We start from the raw sequence: 12,627 nt of genomic DNA on the forward strand, positions 1-12,627 counted from the left end.
ACCAATCCAGCCACCCACCAACATGGACAGGATAGTCTGCAGGGGAGGTAAGCTTTTTGCGGCTTCCTCCCCTCGCCCTGTCCAAGCCCATTCTCCAATCCTCAGTATGGAGAGTATAAGACTGAGGGTCTGACTCAGTATCTGACTTCCTAAGACAGGAAGAATGGTACTAAATGGTTGCAATAGCAAGAGCAGCATAGCATCCAGTGGCTGTTGCTGGTGTCTATCTTGCGTTTCTTTTTTAGGCTGGGAGCCCTTCGAGGACAGGGAGCCATTTTTAATTTAATTAATTTAATTTATTTATTTATATCTATGTAAACCGCTTTGGGGACTTCTGTTGAAAAGCGGTATATAAGTATTCATTGTACGCGTATTCCCATGTAGAACGCCAAGGGCTTTGCGACCCTACTGAGACCCTGGAGGGGGGAAAGTAACAAGGACTGCCCATCCCTGCCACACCACAAAACAGGGCATGGCCCTATTTTAATCAGTGAAATGTTGGAGGGTTTGCACCCAAAATTGCAGTTGGGGGGCTGAGGCCCCACAAAAGTCTCCTTGTGAGACCATGGCAGAGGCAATGAACCAGTTGGGGGCTTCCTGAGCCATATTAGTTTTTGCCCCCCCCTCCGCCATATTAGCACTGAACATGCCATCAGTGTGCTTGCCACGAGAAATCCTAACTATTTTTGAGGAGCACGACCTGGGTGTGCAGGACCCAATTTTGACAGCTGGTTAATGAGACTGGCAGGGAAAGGGAGAAGCTGCAGAATTGGGGGGGGGAGAGCGGGGGAGTGGAGAAAGTGCAACGGGGATTACGTGGCAAGGAGGAGAGATGCAAACGCTCCCTTCCCATCACAGGGAAGAGTTTTCGCCTTTGTCTGTCTATTCCGAGCCCATCACTCTCCCACACAAGAGCAGTGGGCGGCATGTGACAGAGACAAGCATTTACCGGTGAGGTTTGGAACGTAATCTGGGGGGGGGGAGAGCTGTGAGGATTATATTTAAATTAAGTTACTAAAAAGTGACCAAATCCCAAGCAGAAACAAGCCAATTTTTATATAAGGACCTGTGGGATAAATTCCTGTTAGAGTTCAAGAACTTTAGTAACCCAAGTGAACTTGCACGTTTTCTGTTACTGAAGACCACCAATTATGTAACCTTGCATGGCTCTTTATTTGCTTTAGCAGCCAGGAATAATAATAATAATTATTATTATTATTATTATTATTATTATTATTATATCTATCTAACTTGTTCACTTCCATCTCTGGGCAGTTTAAAACAATATAAAACAAGTTAAAACACAGTTAAAACAATATAAAACAAGTTAAAACACAGAAAATAATAGATGTTATTTGTTAGCCACCCCATAACAAATTGTTCTCTGGGCAGTTCATAACACCCAGGAAATCAAGAGCTAAACTGATTGCCCAACTGCAACATTTGGCCTGTGGATTTTGTTCAGCCGTTTCCTAAACAATCAAACTGATAATAATAAAGAAACCTGCATTTGTGGCACTTGGGAGCAGCCATTGCTCCTCAACCTGAGATAAGGTGATATAAGTAAAGGTAAAGTGTGCCGTCGAATCAGCGTCCACTCCTGGCGCCCACAGAGCCCTGTGGTTGTCTTTGGTAGAATACAGGAGGGGTTGACCATTGCCTCCTCCCACACAGTATGAGATGATGCCTTTCAGCATCTTCCTATACCGCTGCTGCCCGATAGAGGGGTTTCCCATAGTCTGGGAAGCATACCAGCAGCGATTCAAACAGGCAACCTCTGGCTTGCTAGTCAAGTCATTTCCCCGCTGTGCCATTAGGTGGCTCAAGGTGATATACTTGCTATGAATAAATAAAATTCACTGTAGCTAAGCTTAGGTACACAGAACTGAAATAAACAAACACATATATTCCTCCCTGCCTCCATTTCCCACCCTTCCTCTGGTAGCATTCCCCATTGTAGGCCCTTTGGGGCAGAGACCTACCTTCTTGTGCTCTGTAAAACACCATGCATATTAGTAGTGCTACGTTAAATACATAAAATGTGCGCAATCCAGACACAATTTATCAGACCCACCAGCTGACATGAGAAGGGAAATTATCCAAAGTAGTCCCATTGAAAATGAAAAGGTGGGCATTGCCTAATATATGTTCTTTTCATTTCAATGAGACTACTTTGAGTAATCTTCTTTATGTCGGCCACTGATTTTAATTGTAGCTCAGGTCTCTCCCCATCGAAATCAAGGAGGATGCAAATTGTGCCTTAATGTTGGTGGGCACACACCTAATATTCCTCATTTAAGAACTCCGCATGGCCACAATCACAAGCCACGTGGATCTCTGCATGAAACAGTGGCTGTCCCGTTTTCTGTCTGCACTGCAGCTACTGCATCAGAATGCCCCTGCTTACGACGGAATGTGAATTTTCCCTGAGATTGCATTCCGTTCCCCCTGCTGGGCCTACCTTTAGTGTCCTTGTGCTTCAACAGCTATAGAGTTGACTTCAATCTGTTCTCACTCCCACTGTTCAATTTTCAAGCAGGAAAAGAAATAAGGAAAGAGAGGAAACCAAGAGAACTCCGACCACGTTGGGTGGCATATAGATTATAATGCGTTATTTATCAGCAAGTTTAAACCAAGAGAAGATGTGACAATCTGTCTGATGCTCAGCATTCCAAAAGCAAAACAAACGGCTCAGATTGTATCAAGCACGTGTTAATTATTCTTTGCTCAGTACAGGAAGCGTAAAGCTAGCTGCAGATGATTTGAGAAACCTTCACTTGAAGCCCACAGTAGAAAATGAGACCGAACTTGTGTTTGGTGGCGGTGGTTTTCCTTAAATTGTCCCCAGCCTACAAAATAGCAAGGATTTCCCTCTGAGACAAAGAGATGTTCGTGCCAAAATTCCTTTCTCAATTGCTTTCTCAGCAGGGATGCATGGGTAGAAACTCAGCGTTGTCTCGGGATACATGAAAAACACAACGGAGCTGTTCCCACGCTGATCACTAGGATAGGGAAGACACACCTTGGGCCCTAGTTCGGGAGATGGGCGCACTCCCATTTTCTGCTCATGTGGGAGTTAAAAACTAGGCGGGAGGTGCCGGCAATGGCTGTGTCCTAGGAAGCAGCTAGTTCGGAGGGGTCCCTCAGAGTCCCTCGTACACAGCAACTGAGCCCAGGTCTTGAACGACATAGAAGGAGAAGCCCGATCCCTGGCCACTACTTAGCACACAGCCACTGCTGGAAGCTTTTTAGGGCTTCCTTCCCGCTAGCCCTCTTGCCCTTTCTCACTGCTCATGAGAAAGGGCTCCGTATGTCAGAGAGGCAAGAGCAGGCTGCTTTTCCGTGCTCTTGCTGCTGGCTGTTTTGTTAGCCCCGCCTCTATTCCAGGACTGGAATACCAGTAACGAAAACTCCATCCAAAAGCTGGCCTGGATCAAGGAATGGATTAACCAAAAACATGATAGACCCTTGGTCCATCTAGCTCAGCAATGTCAACGCTGAAAAACAACAGGGCTCCGGGGTTTCAGAAGGAGAGTCGTTCCCAGCCCTATCAGAGAATGCTGCCGAGAACCGAACCTGGGACCTGCGGCATGCCAAGCAGATGGCATTCCACTGAGCTACGGCCTCTCCCCAAAGCAGGACTCAAACCGCACTTGCTTTCTTGTGAACACATTTAAAGTTCCTTAGGCTTGTCCTGAGGAATGCAGCACGTTCCCACTATTTGCTTGCCAGAAACTGGTCTCCACATATTGGCCTGGTTCACAAAATTGTTCGCATCTCAGTTTAATGTGGGTTACTGACATTAGCAAGGTTGTGTGAACCCACACCAAGGTGATTTATGGCCTCAGATGTATCTGAAATTCCTGCCTTGGCATGGGTCAGTAACCCACACTAAGCCTAATAACCCACATTAAGCCTAGATTCAAACAATTGTGTAAACCGGGCCATTGCCTTTGCACACAGTTCCCCTTTGGCTGTCATGACAAATAAAATTCCTTTTTCCTCCATGAATGTAGTAATAATAATAATGATGATGATGATGATGATGTGCCCAGTCCCCTTGTAAAATATCTAAGTGAACACCCACAAAGAAGGCAACTGTATTAATATTCTTGAGAAAAAAATTGTTGGCTAGTCTTGGACCATAATGATCAAAATTGACTGAAAGAAGGCTACAGACTGCAGCCATTAAGAAGCACCATTTGAATAGAGAAATCTAGAATGGGTGTCTCTGGATTTCTCAGCTCACTCTGCCAGACCTGGCCTTGTCAGAATTTCCCAAGCTGGGCTGCTGGCTCCATTTCCTCCCCCCGCCCTCCCCATCTGGAAGCGGAGCTGGGAATGGGGGGCCTCGAATATCGGCTGCTCTCTCTTGGACACAAACTGCCAGCTTCACCCACCAGAAGTCTGGGTCCTGCCAGGGCTGCCTCTCCATCCCGGCTCCTTCACAGAGGCACACACTACTCCCAGGTCCCTCTTCCCCATGTGCCACTGGCAACACACTCCCTGCTTCTTATCTCCTCCAAACATTTGTTCTCTCTTGGGAGTGCTCATTCCCTTGACCTGGGCTTGGCTTGTGGTGCTGCAACCGTTGGCAGCATCCATGGCGGCGGCAGCCACCTGCTTGGATCTTAAATGACCATGGTGGATCATGGTACCAACCAGGTTTGCAGGCAGAGAGAGAGAGAGAGAGAGAGAGAGAGAGAGAGAGAGAGAGAGAGAGAGTCATCCCTCACCAACCGGTATGGTTATATTCCCGCAGAACCAGGCGGTTGGCAAATTCGTGGTTGGTGAGACATAGCAAAGAATGGGAAATGGGGTTAGAGGAACTGCAATCACAAAAACACCTAGAAATAAAGGGGAAAACATTCAAAAATGGCAACAAATCACCCCAAATCCCTTAAGATGACCAAGAGTCCCTAAGAGGAATGAGCAGATTGAAACTCTGGAAATTTTTTGAACCCTCCAAAATCACTCAAATGTACTTCAAATCACCAGGAGTTAGCAAGGGCCTCCAAAAAGAATGAGCAGATTGAACCTCTGAATCCCACAAAATCACTAAAATGCCTCGCCGACCATGGATACTCGGGTCGTGGTTGACAGGAGCAGTCACAATTTCCCATTTGTGGATACATACAACCATGCTTGGTTAAACCGTGGTCGGTGAGGAATGACTATATACTGAAGGATCCATATGACACATCTTGGGATTCTGGGGGCATAGGTTTTTAAGGTTTTACTCTCAGCTTCACAAGGACCCGGCCTCACAACTGCTTGGAATGAACAATGAGTTGCACTCAAATTCCTGTCAGAATTCCATTTGCAGTGGAGTTCTGCGAGATAATTCTGCAAGAGCCAGCGTGGTGTAGTGGTTAGAGTGCTGGACTAGGACCGGGCAGACCCGAGTTCAAATCCCCCTTCAGCCATGAAACTAGCTGGGTGACTCTGGGCCAGTCACTTCTCTCTCAGCCTAGCCTACTTCACAGGGTTGTTGTGAGGAGAAACCTAAGTATGTAGTACCCCGCTCTGGGCTCCTTGGAGGAAGAGCGGGATATAAAAATGTAATAATAATAATAATTTCCTTTCTGCAATAGCAGCTGCATAGAGCTCTGCTTGGATTAGGCTGTGGCATGGGAGGGAGGATCACCCCTTTTCCCTTGCACCAGTTCCCTAATTTTAATCATTCTCCATGGGGGGGACACTTATGGGCTTTTTGTCCTTCCACACATGGAGGTCACATTTAGCTGTCATGGATTTGCTCAACCCCTTTATAAACAACAACAACAACAACAACAACAAGAAGAACAAATATTTATATACCGCTTTTCAACAAAAGTTTCTGAAGCAGTTTACATAGAGAAACAAACAAACAAAGTAAGTAAGCTCCCTGTAAGCTCCCTGTCCCCAAAGGGCTCACAGTCTAAAAAGAAACATCAGATAGACCCTAGCAACAGTCACTGGGGGTACGGAGCTGGGGGCGGATAGGGCCAGTTACTCTCCCCCTACTAAAGAGAATCACCATGCTAAAAAGGTGCCTCTTTGCCCAATTAGCAACCATCTAAGCCAGCAGCCATCACCATATCCTGGAGTGGGGAATTCTAAAAGTTGTGTGAAGAAGGATTTCCTTTTGTTCACCCTGAAATTCCTGCCAATCAGCTTCGTTGGGTGGCCCCAAGAATTACAAGAGAGCTGCTTGTTTCTTCATATGTATACTCCACTTTGCAGCCCTGACAGACTCTCAAAACAGCTTACCATTTTTTTTTTTAAGGAACAATGTAGGAAAGAGTGGAATGTGTGTTTGGCAGTGTCTTCTGCTCCCTGGCAGCTGGGGGTCCAGTTCAGGTCCCAGACTCTTCCCTCCAAAGCAAGTGTTCTCAAGCCGGGGTCCCCAGACATTGTTGGACTACAGTTCCCATCATCTCCAGCCACAATGGCCAAATATCCCCGGGAGCTGTAGTCCGGCATCTGGGGGCCCAAGCTGGAGAACCCTTGCTCAGGAGAGAGGCAGAATGAGCTGCAGAGGAACTCGGGAGGTTGGCTGATGATCAAGATGTCAACCCAAAGCAACTGCCCTTCCGATGATCAGTGAGTGTGGAAGAGAGAGGCCCAACGTAACGGCCAAAGGGCAAAGCAGAGCATGTGTCCAAGCCCTCGGAAACCTATCTAGCGGCTCTTCACCATGACCTGAGCAACCTCATGGAAAAGGCACACATTTGCTACCCCCCAGTAAGGCGCTTTTCTGGCCATTAATAACCTTCCATGCCTTCTTAATTAGGAAACAATGGCCTAAAAATGTACTACAGCAGCAACTGCCATTGTGAGTTCTTGACCTTGTTACATAAGCACCTCATTACCAGCCTCTCTACCCATAGGCACATTTACCTTTAATCAAAATGAACTAATTGCATCTCAGAATACTTCCCCACAGCTAAATGGGGGTGGGGTCATTTTAATTAAGAGATCAGGGCAGAATTAGGTGCCTGTGTGATTGTTCAGGGCAGTCTGTGGTAATGCCTTACTTTCTGGGTATGTTTTCCCAAGGTGCCGATTTCAAGTTCTATTTTGACTATTTTGTGGCTATTTGGGGCTCTGTGCTGGGATTCTGAGCAGAAGTGCATGTCAAAATTGAGAAGCAGGCTTACCAGAATACGAATTGTTTTCTTTGGATATGTACTGCACCCATCTGGGAAACGCTCCATTGTTCAGGCATTCAGACTGCAAAGGAGCAGAGGTCAGTTCCTTTGCGTAAGATGCAGCATTTGACCAAACAGAGCATATTTTGTCATTTGCAAGATGAAGAGGGTGATAAATGCAGAACTACGTCCCTGCCATTATATACATGTTGGAATGACAAGGTACCAACTAAGAGATGCACATGCGAGCACAAAGCTTGTATTAGAAGGAGCAAAACACAAAGCTTTTATCCAAAACATCCCCAAGATCATAAGCAGGATGAAAAGAAACAGAAGCGCTGATGTTTTGCGGATGTACAGGCCGAAGTTCACAAAATGCTCAACAACCTAAGTAGAGATACATGAATATATACATTCATATTTTCCTGTGGCAACAAATGCTCTGAATGAAGAAGAAGACAAGGCCTTGGCAGAGATGTCTCCCGAGTCTTTAGAACTGCCCGACCAATCTCTAGCTGCCAAATACAACGGAGTTTCAATTTAAGAGCTTGCTTTTTTGTTCCAGTTGCAATAATATCCCATGCAACATCATGCAATGTAATAACTGTGATTTTAAAAATGGGAGGATTGCTGGGGAGGCCAGGTTGAGACTACAGAACCTTCAGACCCTTGGTCCATCTAGCTCAGTATTACCTACACTGACGGGCAGCGAGTCTCCAAGGTTATAGGCAGGCGTCTCTCCCAGCCAGGGAGTGACCCTAGGACCTTCTGCATGCGAAGGAGACATTCTACCATTAAGCCGCAGCCCATCTCCTAAAGGGAATATCTTCCCGCTCTCACATGTAGTTGCCCATCCAAATGCAGACCAAGGTGGCCCTGCTTAGCAGAGGGGACAATTCATGCTCACTGCCACAAGACTGACTCTCCAAACAATTCACACATGCACCCACAGGCTGCAATGATAATATCATACACATCCCCAGCTGGGAATTGGTGTGGGGGGGGAACCCTACACAGCAGCACTTGGAAAGGTTGCACGGGAGAATCTGAAGCAGGCTGGCCCTTCCTGTGTAAGGTGTTACCATTTGGGCTTCTGGGTACAACTGAAGCAGAGTCAGACCACCCACTCTCCTCTCACCTATGCAGGAGAGAGAGAGCTGGGCTTGTGGTAGCCAGCATGGCTTGTCCCCTTAGCTAAGCAGGGTCCGCCCTGGTTGCATGTGAATGGGAGACTTGATGTGTGAGCACTGCAAGAGATTCCCCTCAAGGGATGGAGCTGCTCTGGGAGGAGCAGAAGGTTCCAAATTCCCTCCCTGGCATCTCCAAGAGAGGGCTGAGAGAGATTCCTGCCGGCAACCTTGGAGAAGCCGCTGCCAGTCTGTGTAGACAATACTGAGCTAGATGGACCAAGGGTCTGATTCGGTATAAGGCAGCTTCCTATGTTCTGCCCTGAGGAAAGACAAGACAACTCCATTCTTGTACCCCTTTTCCTGCATGCTAGTCAGAGCACATCAGCATCGGAGCCCAAGATGTGAAAAGGCAGCTGATGTGGAAAGCACGAGTCTCCCGGCTGCGTTGGAGCATGACTCAGGGTCCCTGGTGCAGAGGGGAAAGGATGGACAAAGAATGAACTGAGAGTGGGTTTCATTTCTGGGGTGGGGGGGGGAGGATGGCACCTTCCCCACCATCACCCCTACACTGGGTTACTCACCAGAAGAAGCATGAAAGAGACAGCGACAGTCTCAGCTGCCAGGTGAGCGCATAAGCAGTGTGTCTGCAGAAGCCGGGAACAATAGGAAACTAAATCTGGGTTTGGGGCTCAGCCAGGGTGTTGGGGGTGGACGGACCCCTCTTCCCCTCTGTGCTCTTGGGCAGAGAGCACAGCAGAGTCAGCAAACAGGAGAGGGTCCCAGTGATCAGAGAGGCAGCAAGCATGCCACAGAGATTTGTGCATGGCTCATGGGCCCTGGTGGCAGCACCACTCAAGGATGCAAATGTACAAAGCTTATTATACAGATAAAACAGATTTCTGGCTTTGCCTCTGAGCTACCATTCTGGATATGGCTTTGGTTAGCAGACCTCGTTTAAAAAACCCCAAGAGATCCCACAGGGCCGAAATCTGCCTTGGGGATACGGAACGGTCATGCTTAAAGCTGATCTATGAGAGGAGAACTGGTCTTGTGGGAGCAAGCACGAACTGTCCCCTTTGCTAAGCAAGGTCCACTCTGGTTTGCATTTGAATGGGAGACAATGTGAGGATTGTAAGATATTCTCCTTAGAAGATGGGGCAGCTCTGGGAAGAGCACCTGCATGCTTGCATGAAGAGGATTCCAAATTCCCTTCTTGGCATCTCCAGGATAGGGCTTAGAGAGATTCTTGTCTGCAACCTTGGAGAAGCTGCTGCCAGTCTGTGTAGACAAGACAGTACCGAGCTAAATGGACCAATGGTCTGACTTGGAATATGGCAGCTTCCTATGTGCGTAGCCCTCTTCCCAAGGGCTTTATGGGCACCACAGAACATTCTCAGGCAATCTTCACAACAACTCTGCAGGGCAGGGAAGTAGCGCCATCTCCACATGGCAAGCAGTGGCTTCTTCAAAGCAAGTGGTTCAGGAATCAGACACTCCACAGACACCCTGCTGTCACATGATTCGTTTTGCTTTCCTGTCTTCTTATTCTGTTAGGTTCTGGACTAAATACACACAAGAAACCACCTTCTACTGAGTCGAACCACTGGTCCATCTAGTTCAGCATTATCTGCACTGACTGGCAGTGGAGGTTTCAGGCAGCATCTCCTGCCTGAAACTCTGAGGTTTCAGGCAGGAGATGCTGCCAGGGATTGAACCTGGGACCTTCTCCATGCACAGCAGGGCTCTGCCAATGAGCTACAGCCCCCTCCCGAGTTTGGAAACAAAACCTTTTAAAGATTAAAAAAACAAACCATTTTAAATAAATACTGCTTAAGGTAAATTGTTCTTGTTGCATTCATTTTGCCGCTAAGATACGGCAAGCAAAGGGTGTCTAAACCATTTCAACCTGAACCAGAACTGAAGCCACGTTTTAAAAGACTTTGAGGTCATTCACACAACCGGGTGGGCAGGCGGATGGGGGCAGGAGGCACTCACCTTCCCCCTAGATGATTGACCAAATGTTGCTGGAAGCACCATCTGTACTCCCACACAATCCCTCTCCAGAGAGCCAGGATGGTACATCCCAGGCTCCAGGTATCCCACAATGCATCACATGTCGAACACAGTGCATGGGGGGGGATTCCCCCAGGGGACAGGGGCTGTGGGTGCTCATCTCTGCTGAACACAGCCCAAGGAGACACATGAGCAGGAAGCCAGGGTTCAGAGCAGGCTCGCTCCCTTAACCCCAACTGGGAGCCAGGCTATAAAGCCAGGCTAGGTGGCACTGCACGGCCAGGATCGGGCCCAATCCCAGTGGCTCTCACACAAAAGCTTCCCTAGCCTGGGCAGCCTAGCCCATGAGAACAGCCTCTTGGACTCCCTGACTCCACATAATAGTCTCAGTCACCGTTACACCAACCCTATAAGGCAGGTCATTGTTATCCTCTTCATATTGTAGATAAGGGATTCTCAAACTTGGGTCCTCAGGTGTTATTGGACTTCAACTCCCATAATCCCCAGCCTCAGTGGCCTTTGCTTGAGGATTATGGGAGTTGAAGTCCAATAACACCTGAGGACCCAAGTTTGAGAATCACTGTTGTAGATGGCAGCTGAAAGGGAATGCCTTACCTTCTACTGAGCTCATAACAGAGGTGAAATCCCAACTGTGGATCTTCCCATTCACAGTCCCTTAACGTAGCATATGATACACCAGCTCTCACATCAAGAAACACTGTTCTTAAAAATCACCGATTCTGTGGTCCAGCTTAACTACTGGTGGCAGCTTCCTGTCAGATGAGATTCCCTAAATACTTTTAGTTGAAACCCTCAATGGAGTTTTGAAAGCCCCCTTCCCCCTTTGCCTGAGTCCTTAGAGAGCCGCTGCCATTGAGCGGGATGGACCAAAGAGCTGACTCAGTCTGGCAACGTCACATGGCAGGGCCAATTACGCACGCACGCACACACGCATTCTCCCCAGATTGTCATCTGCACAAGGTTGAGTCCAGCTCAGACTCTGATCTTTTGCAACCCTGGGCGCTCCTTCTGTCCACCCACAGATTATTTCAAAGCTTTTTTTTTTTTACCCGCCCTCTTTCCAGGCATCCTTCTGTTTGTTACAAGCTGCTATGTGGGTTTCTATGATGATACACATGACAAAAAGGAGTCATAACTTATATTTTATTTGGAATGGCATATGGCAAAAGACGGGACTGCAGCCGTGCTCAGATCTGACGGCTGCTGGTTCTGTTTGCTTGGTTTTTACTGCAGTTTGGTTTTTGTTTTCTTGCACCGATATATTAGACAGGCCCTTTTATTGGCGTTTTAGCGTGTGGGGTTTCTTTTCCCATTGTAATCCACTTTCAGCAGCCACAGCTTTAAAAGCCGCTGTGAAGCACTAAAAACAATAATAAACTTCCGGAGAGACACCAACTTGCTTCTCCTTTCATGGAGTGATCAGTGAAACAAAAGAACTTTTTCCAACTGCTTTCCTGTTTTAAAACACTCAAAAAAGGGAGGCTCAGGTTGTATTCCAAAATGAGAACCAGAAGTAACACGGATCCTGTAGTGGTTCGTCCAGTAATCATGCAGCTCTACCTGACAGATGGCCAGCCTGCAGGCAGCATGACTCTTTGGCAGGGCGGGAAAGAGAGGAGCAACTTGAGCCGCCTCCTTTGGCACCCCGCTAGCCTGTTAGGGCAAGCCACTACCGTGTAGGGTGAGGGGAGGAACATCCAATGTAAATAATAAAATATATAAGCAGTAGGAACATGCCTTCTCATTGCCCAGCTTGGCTTCAGGTGAGATGCACTCTTGTGCCCTGTTGAGGATGAATCTACATTGGAGGGGCTAAGGTGACCAAAAGGAAGGAAAGCAATACTTGTTATTCAGAGACAGACTTCCACTGAAGATGGAGGTTCCACTGAGCTCTTATGACTAGTATCTGTGGATACACCTCTCCTCCATGAATTTTGCTAGCCCCTTTTAATTACGATCTAAAAAGAACCATATCCAGAGCCAGCAGTGCCAGGGCTGTCAGAGCCACCCACCTCCGCAAAGGAGCCCTGCAGCTCCGGCACCCTGTCTCCCCTTCCCTCATCCCCACAGTTGCTACCTGGCTCCCCGGGAGCTGAGGTAGTTGCAGGCCCAGACTGTGTTCCAGCTCGGAAGCCAGGGTACACGCTTGACTGCCGGGGGTCTCTCTCCCCATGAGTGCTCCTGGGAGGAGGGGGAAATCAGCCAGGATGTCTCCTTGGGTGGAGGGCGGCCTTCGGAGTCCAAGAAGGGGCGGAGCTCCTGCCAGCCATAGAAGCCCTCAGTTCTCACCTGCCGTTTTGCTGGCCCAACGGTTCCTCGATAAACTTGTG

The 12,627-nt window shown here is 47.9% G+C and overlaps 1 protein-coding gene across 6 annotated transcripts in view; it reads right to left on the reverse strand.

Annotated features, from left to right (window-relative positions):
* The window catches only part of GRIN2A (glutamate ionotropic receptor NMDA type subunit 2A), a 158,078-nt gene that overhangs the window by 119,376 nt on the left and 26,075 nt on the right, over nucleotides 1-12,627 (reverse strand). The window contains exon 1 of one of the 6 annotated variants that reach the window (XM_053276430.1): nucleotides 7,143-7,188. The exons of 4 other annotated variants lie outside the window; for them this stretch is intronic. The gene's annotated coding sequence lies outside the window, so the exon portion shown is untranslated. Of the gene's footprint in view, nucleotides 1-2,461; nucleotides 2,491-7,142; nucleotides 7,189-12,627 lie in introns of those variants that run through there. One more of the 6 variants, XM_053276431.1, reaches the window with a different exon arrangement.

Source organism: Hemicordylus capensis, chromosome 13 (genome assembly GCF_027244095.1).
Source record: "Hemicordylus capensis ecotype Gifberg chromosome 13, rHemCap1.1.pri, whole genome shotgun sequence".
Classification (NCBI taxonomy): Eukaryota; Metazoa; Chordata; class Lepidosauria; order Squamata; family Cordylidae; genus Hemicordylus; species Hemicordylus capensis.